This window comes from Berghia stephanieae, chromosome 4, assembly GCF_034508935.2.
Source record: "Berghia stephanieae isolate SIO BIC M18660-M18661 chromosome 4, UCSD_Bste_1.3, whole genome shotgun sequence".
Lineage (NCBI taxonomy): Eukaryota > Metazoa > Mollusca > Gastropoda > Nudibranchia > Aeolidiidae > Berghia > Berghia stephanieae.
Window position 1 is genome coordinate 67802563 of NC_088363.1, and position 7500 is coordinate 67810062.

A 7500-nucleotide genomic window follows, 5' to 3' on the forward strand; every position below is an offset into this window, starting at 1 on the left:
CACTTAACAAATTAGTATATCTACGACATCACCTTCCGCCAGCGGTTCCTTATTTAATTTCCAATTTAGAGGATGAAAAGTTCTTTGTAAAGTCTCTCTTTACTTACATTTTCTCACTGCACTCAGACGTAAACAAGTACATGGCCAAACACATTTTGTCTGTCGTAAAATAAATTGTAAAACCACCTCAAAGCCGCCAATCTTGTTTTACATGTTATGTGTTGCTACTGGCTTGGCTTGGGACCCCTTATATCATGCACATTAAAAGATACAGTGTGAGAGTATATAATCTTGACAATATATATTTTTTTTAATGTATCTAAATTTAGGCAAATTACAATGAGAAACATTATTATCTGACTTCTAGTTAAGTTTTATACAAATGGTTAATCGCAGATGTGAAATGTGTCACATTTTTTCTTACTTCTCGGCTGACTTCCATCCAGTGTGCGGAGATCTCGTAAAAACCACCTTCATTCTTTTCTTGTAACATGTCTCCCCTATCAGACTTTTTTAAATGATAGACATAGACAACTGGTGGGTTCTCAGTGTTGTTACTGTGGGAAGAAGTTAACACTTGAACTGGTTGGGCTTAATAAACAACTTATATGCAGAAGTGTGATATTAATTTTTCTTTTTCTTGACACAAATCTTTTATGGGGAGTTGAGTCAAATACTACAATAGTACAAAACCTGTAACCTCTTTTACTCCTGGCCTTAAGAATCAAGAGTCTCTCAAGACTCACTTTATGTTATCATAAACTTCATCTCACAAACAATCTTCAAAAATGTTCCACACAGCCATTTCAAAACTGAAACAACTCTGTCACAGAGTTAAATGTGATATATGAACTTTTGTAGCATAAAGTGCACTATAATGATGGAACCAAAGGTTAAATAAAAATAATTATATAACTTCAATCAAGATGAAAGAAGTTTATTGGCTAAGTTGGTAGAGCAGTTGCCTTACAGCAAATGGACAATTATCAGGTAAAAATTAAATAACGCTCAATCAGGATGAAAGAAGTTTCATTGGCTCAGCTGGTAGATCAAATATTCCTTAAAATAAACCCTCCAAAATTTTTTATTTCATTATTTCTGATTGAAAGTTATTTAAAACGCAGTGGCTACGTTCATGGCACCCTAAATGTAGGCTGCTGGGTGGGGCCAGGCTAGGTTCATGACATTCAGACTAGCTTCATTAATGGCAGTTTATATAAGGTATTGTGTAGAGTCATTGCCATTATTCAAGCTTCGGTCATAGTCTTTTCAAACACTTGGTGTATCCAAATTGTTTCTGACATAATTTTCTATATTTCAACAAAGTCATGCATTTGCTATTTTGCCGTTACTTATATTACTACTTTTTAAAATAATCATGAATAACATTTATATAGGGCTTTTCTCCACACAACACAGGATATAAGTGCTTTACAATTACAGTTCTACAAGGTAACAAGGACATGTAAAAACAATACTACTGAGAAATATGATTCACATTTTTCAAATGTGGGTGTTATAGCATAAAAAGGTAATATTTCAGTTGTAATTAGAATGTTGTCAATGAATCAGAACATCTCGCATGTGATGGGAGAGAGTTCCAAAGTGAGGATCGGAAAATTGAAAGGATTGTTCAATTATAACACTTCCATAAAATTATTCAATCGAATTATACCTGTCGTCAACTGGTAGTGAGTTCCTCCTTCTCCCCCCCCCCCCCCAACTTTATATGCTACTCAAAAGCATGCACATTAGCTCCTTCATTAACCACACTTGCCTAGCACAGGTCACTCACGACAATCTGTACCTACCCCCTCTCTCTCATTCATTCATCAACCTTTCCCCCCCCCCTTCTCCCTCTCTTTCTCTTAGTTACTCACTTGCTAAATTAAACTATCAATTTACATTCGTATTCTTCTTGCCTCCAAATTTACCCGCTCAATCCATGCATTTTATTATTAAAAAATAAATTAAAAGATAACTTACAAAAAATAAAAAATAAATAATAGAAATACTGTGTAGTGATTTAGTTTATGTTGTGTTTCTTATACATCTAACGTTTTGTTTTTCTCTTTTCGTTATAGATGCCTGCTTGTGTTAAAAGTTGATTAAAGCTATAGAAAGAATGTTCAAAGTTAAATCTTCTTGATCTCTATTGCCACCCAAATTTACAACAAATACTATTATTCTCATTGTTGCCAATTTCGGTCATTTTCGACACGCACGTCTGGTAGCCCTGGCATAAACCTAGCCTAGCCTCACCCAGCAGGCTACATTCAGGGCACCTAGAACGTGGCCACTGCATATTTAAAAAGGGATTCAAGATACCGTTTGTCATCTTTTTATTCACCGAAAGTTAAATTAGAGTAGAGGCTGTAGAGGCGTGATAGTTTTGTATCATAAAGTGTTTGGATAAACTCTATGTTATTGTGCGGTTCACCTTAATGAGAAGGGATAGAATTATTTGTCCTTATAGAATAATATCCTACATACTAATTTATAAAACAAAAACATGCTTCGAAAAGTAAGGTCGATCTCAGGTTAATAAGTCGAACTTTTTTCCTGGCCCTTCTGTCCACATGGCTGTGATTGGGTAGCCTGGTCTGTTAAACCGGTAGAAAGTACTTTTGGATTGACTAAAGTCCTATCTAAAGAGTACCAAGCAAATTTTACTGTTTACAAACATTCTGCCCAGTCAGTAACCAAACTAAAATACGGTTCTGGTTAGTTCCATGGTAGTTGTGCCAAAATTAAATGACGACTCTACAATCAACACAGAACGGTTTAGAGTTTAAGTTTAATTGTTAATGTTTGATCATTTGGACGTTTTCATTCTGACCTCATAATGTCTTAAACTTTCTTTATTTTATAATTATATATTTATACTTACATACAGCACATAAAATACTACTAATTTTCCTCAAGTTTGTTTTCCGAGGTACTTTTGAAACAGGAATAAATGAAATAAGTCGCATATCATTGGGAAGGAATAAGGTTTGCTGTAACTGTTGTTTGAGTTTCAACATTCTGGCTTGATTTCCAATTATGCAGTGCCGTGGACGGGAAGATGAAAATAAGGAAGGCAAGCTGATGACTTGAAGACTTATATGAGTATGAAAATGTGAATGAGAGGAAAAATTGTTTTTCTTTTCACTGGACTGACTGGAGTTGGGCGTTATGTTATTTAATGATTATTTGCACTTGGAAAAGACTAGGACACCATTGCATTGATCCCGTTTATACAAATTCCAAGCCTACATTATAGTATGGAAGCTATTACTTCATGTCCATCTATTATAATCTTCATTATTTGCTCTGATTATGATTATGTTGTCTTCAGTTTTCATTTTTATTCTTGTTTACTAACGAGACTAGAGGTTCCTCCCACTTCCGGTGGGTTGTATCAAAATTATTTCGCCTTTTTCTTCAACATGGTAAGAAATGGAATGGAAGCTTCAATTTAATTGACGAAAACATAATGTCGACGTTTCGGGTTTCCCCTTTGTCAAAATAAATACGATGAATGAAACAAACACGAAGAAGAGATGAGAAAATGGCGTTATTAAGGTAAATAAACAAAACAATGATCGGACAGGAAATAAACTTCTAAATAAGGTGGCACGATTTAGAATAAATATTTATAAAAGGTGTGCGATTATTTGTTTTTTTTTTTAAAGAGGGGAAATGTAGCTAACAGAATAGAAAGTAAATTAAAATGTATTTAGTTAGAAAATTAATAAAATGGAATTGGAATAATGTCTTACTAAATGTTAGGGATAGTTGTATTAATATTATTAAAAGAGGCATCATCATCATCATCATCATCATCATCATCATCATCATCATCATCATCATCATCATCATCATCTAATTGTAGTAGTAGTAGTAGTAGTAGTAGTAGTAGTAGTAGTAGTAGTAGTAGTAGTAGTAGTAGTAGTAGTAGCAGCAGCAGCAGCAGCAGTAGTAGTAGTAGTAGTAGTAGTAGTAGTAGTAGTAGTAGTAGTAGTAGTAGTAGTAGTAGTAGTAGTAGTAGTACATAGCGGGGGTATTGGTGGTCGTGTGTAATTTGAGGAATAGACGATGGATAGCCGGGGGAGTCGGAGGGGCTAGAAATAAAAGTTGTATTATTATTAAAAGTACTTACTGATCCTTCTGCTACTGCTGATGCCACTAATGATTATACTTATACCGACATCCCTTATGTATTTTTTTTTGGTATTTATTTTCAATTCCATAGTATTTATTTTCCAACAACAGTCTACACGTTTTTATATTTCACTTAATTAATTGCACACTTTTTAGAAATACCTAGTATTCTATTTTGATTCGTGCTTCCTTACAAAGGAGCATGATATTTCCTGCCAACCAATGTATTGTTTATTCATCTTAACTACGCCACTACCACATCATCTCATTCAATTGTGGTGTTTCATTCATCCTGTTTTGTTGATAAAGGGGAAACCCGAAACTTTTATTTGATATGTTTTTGTAATTAAATTGAAGCTTACATTCAATTTCACATTATTATTTATTTCTTCGAGCTTCGAGCAGCAACATTTACAAAAGCTTGTGTTTATAATCTGATTGATATAGGATAGTTAGAACTACTCCTACAATTGGCTGGTCAAAAACAATAAAAAAAGAGCTGAGTGACGTCATTTTCGTTCATTCCATACATTTCGACAACAATGATTATTCAATTGAATAAATTTTCTTCTCCTTCTCCTTCACCATGTGTATCAACACTGCCACCACCACCACCACCTCCTACTTCTACTACTACTATTACTACTACTGTTACTACTACTACTACTACTACTACTACTACTACTACTACTACTACTACTACTACTAGTACTACTACTACTACTACTACTACTACTACTACTACTTTATGGGACAGCGTGGCAGCGGTAAGGTCTTTGCTTCGTACCCAAACGGTACTGAGTTCGATAAATCGCCGCACTGTGTGGCCTTGAGCAAGTCACCACGCCCTAGCTCACTTTGCGGCGCTGCACTGCGGCTGACGCTTGGGCTATTCCAGTCTTCCCTTGGAATAGACCCTAAAGACAAATTTCCCCATGGGGATGAATAAAGCGAATTTTATTTAATTCATTTATTTTATTTATTTATTAACTACTACTACTACTACTACTACTACTACTACTACTACTACTACTACTACTACTACTACTACTACTACTACTACTACTACTACTACTACTACTACTACTACTACTCCTTCATCATCATCTTCTTCTTCTCCTCCTTCTTTCTATCGCTCATTCATTCTTCTCCTCCTACTCTTCGTCGCCGTCGTTGTCCTCTTCCCCACCCTCCTCCTATTCGTTCTCATTCTTCTTAATTAATTAATCTCTTCACTTTTTCCACCGGCCTCTTCATCTTCCTCCTTTTCCATATTTCCTTCTACTTCCCCTCTTCCTTTTCTTCCTCTTCTTCCTTCTCATCACTTTCTGCTCATCGCCTCCTCCAGGAAGATAGATTGTAGTATATGGATCGGTGAACACATTCATTGTTCTGACAAGAAAAACAATTTTTTTAGGCCTTATTGATGCCGTAAAAAAATAAACAAACAACCCCGATAAAAAAAATCCAAAAAAAACAACACAAACAAACCAAATCCAAAAAAGATATAACAACAAAAATCGACCCCCCCCCCCCCCCCCCCCCCCCACCACCAAAAAAAAAAAAAGAAACAAAAATACAAAAACAAAAAAGAAACAACTCAATCCAAAATAAAATATGACCCATAGTCTCAAAACGGTAATAGGTCAGGGTTATCTAACTACCAGGAGGCGAAGTGGCCGAGTGGTGAAGCATTGCGCTGTGACCCGGAAGGTCCCGGATTCGAGACCCATGATTATTAACCTCCAATTTGCTCATTTGGACAACATGGATGATTCCTGTTGACATCAGACATCTTGTTTGATTAATTATCTATATTCCTCCGTGGAATGCTAGGCGACGGCATCTTACTACCAGAAATAGAGTTTATATAATAAAAAATGACACTCTAGTGACATTCTTATTCATTATCTAGGAGAATGAGTATACATTTCTGAAGTGCAAATAAAAACTAAAAAGTTGTATTTCTGATCACTTAAAATTCAAATTCACTTTTCTATGTCTGATTCGCATGGACAAATTACCAAATTGGGATGGTGGATCACAATTTTCAATATGACAGAAACTCAACAAGTCAAATTTTGTGTCTGGTTACTCGACTTGTACATAATGTGTGCACGTAAATCAATCCATTTGAATTGTATAATTTTTATTTGTTAAAACCTAGATTTTAAGTCAACATCAAAATATCAAAATAATAAACAACTCATAAAAGATAAAGTACATTTAAAGGTTATTAGCACAAATAAAGATGAAGATGATAAAAATAAAAATTTAAAAGATTAAGATCGGACCAACAAGTATCTACCAAACAAAATGTAAAACAAATGGTACAAGCTCAGTAGATCATCAGATTTTTTTTTGTTTGTTTGTTGCTTTAGGTCTCTTCCAACACAATTGAGGTTATATGAGAGACCGCTGAAAAAAAACAAAAAACAAGCAATCTAACAAAAATAGTACAAGTGTCAATCAAAATCGTAACCTGAAGATATCATAAGCTAAATTATAAATAACCAAGAACAAACAGGCAGAGGATTTACAGGAAAAAAAATATCCCTGTCAAAAATACATACAATCACAAACCAAAGAAGCAGGATAGGCTAGTAAAGAGAAGAAGAAACGACATCACTATCGGATCGTACACCCATGCGAACATCATAGGTATATGATTCAAGGGTGATGCTCCCATCCAACCACCCGCAGATGATCAGAATAAATAGATTTGAGCGACTCAGTTAAAAAAAAAAAAAACAAAAAAAAAGAGACAGACCAAATGATTCGTATTCTTTGGAAATCTCAGCTTTGAGTTGAGGGTTATTTTAATCGATCGATAGTTGAAGTTAAGGTTTTCTGGTCAAAATGAAAAACAAATATGTTGTGGGAGAATAAAAGAGTTCTTTTTCCAATCTCCTCATCTGGCTAGATCTAACGAGACCCAGCAATCCATTTACTGCTCGGTGAAAACATAGAAGAGCTGTAGTTTTTTTTTAAAATCATTGCCAGGGCATCGAACTGTAACCCTTGTTAACTTATAGCCAGCCTGACACAAGGGCCATAGCCTTTCGTAAACTCATCACCGGACGCTGACTTTAAATATTACTTTAATTTTCAGGACCGTCGATATTTGGAACTCTCTCTACGCCTCTTCAAGAACTGCGAGTAATGTCAACGTTTTTAAGAACTGTGTTGAGAAGGAATTATATCACACTTAAGTTTGAATTCGATGAATAATTTATGTTTGTTTTATAATCGATATCCTGAACTTGTCTGACTTATGCATATTCGATTTTTTATCACTGTGATAGGGCACCAAAGCCCACACTATAGAACAGTAAAGTTGGTGCCCCAAACGTA

At 35.0% G+C, this 7500-nt stretch overlaps 1 protein-coding gene across 5 annotated transcripts in view; it reads right to left on the minus strand.

Moving 5' to 3' along the window:
• Window positions 1-6278: 6278 nt before the first annotated feature.
• Window positions 6279-7500, minus strand: part of LOC144971097 (uncharacterized) — a 26372-nt gene continuing 25150 nt past the window's right edge. For all 5 annotated transcript variants that reach the window (XM_078911490.1, XM_078911491.1, XM_078911492.1 and 2 more), the window contains one exon: window positions 6279-7500. This exon is cut by the window's right edge and continues 1860 nt beyond it. The gene's annotated coding sequence lies outside the window, so the exon portion shown is untranslated.